Raw genomic sequence first — 522 nt, forward strand, 5'->3', positions numbered from 1 at the left:
AGACACACTTAGAAAAACATTCAGCTTCACTAATTCAAGAGACAGATGATTTAAAAAGACCATGCCCTTCCCATTACTAAAACTACTGCTACTGAGTCGATTCCAAGTCATAGTAACCTTATAGGACAGAGTAGAACTGCCCCATGGAGTTTCCAAAGCTGCAAACCTTTAAAGAAGGAGACTGTTTGTTACATCTTTCTCCTTCAGAGCAGCTAGTGGTTCTGAACTGACAAGTTTTTTGTTAGCAGCTGAGCACTTAACCACCAGGGCTCACAAATAAGAATCACAAAACCCAATGCTTGTGGAGCTGGAGGAAAACTTGCACATTTCTCTGGGGGCAATCTTCCTGAACAGCCATCTGGTAATAAGGGGCAAGTGCCTTCAAAATGATCCTGCCCTTGACTTGAAGACATCAAACAAATCATTTAATAGCAAAAGATGCACAATTTGGACAAAGATATTTAAAGCTAAGCTGGCTAATACCTGGAAACAGGCCACATGTCTCACTTTAGGGAAAAGATG

The sequence above is a fragment of the Orycteropus afer genome, unplaced genomic scaffold (genome assembly GCF_000298275.1).
Source record: "Orycteropus afer afer isolate SDZICR_OR568_19922 unplaced genomic scaffold, OryAfe1.0 scaffold00048, whole genome shotgun sequence".
Lineage (NCBI taxonomy): Eukaryota > Metazoa > Chordata > Mammalia > Tubulidentata > Orycteropodidae > Orycteropus > Orycteropus afer.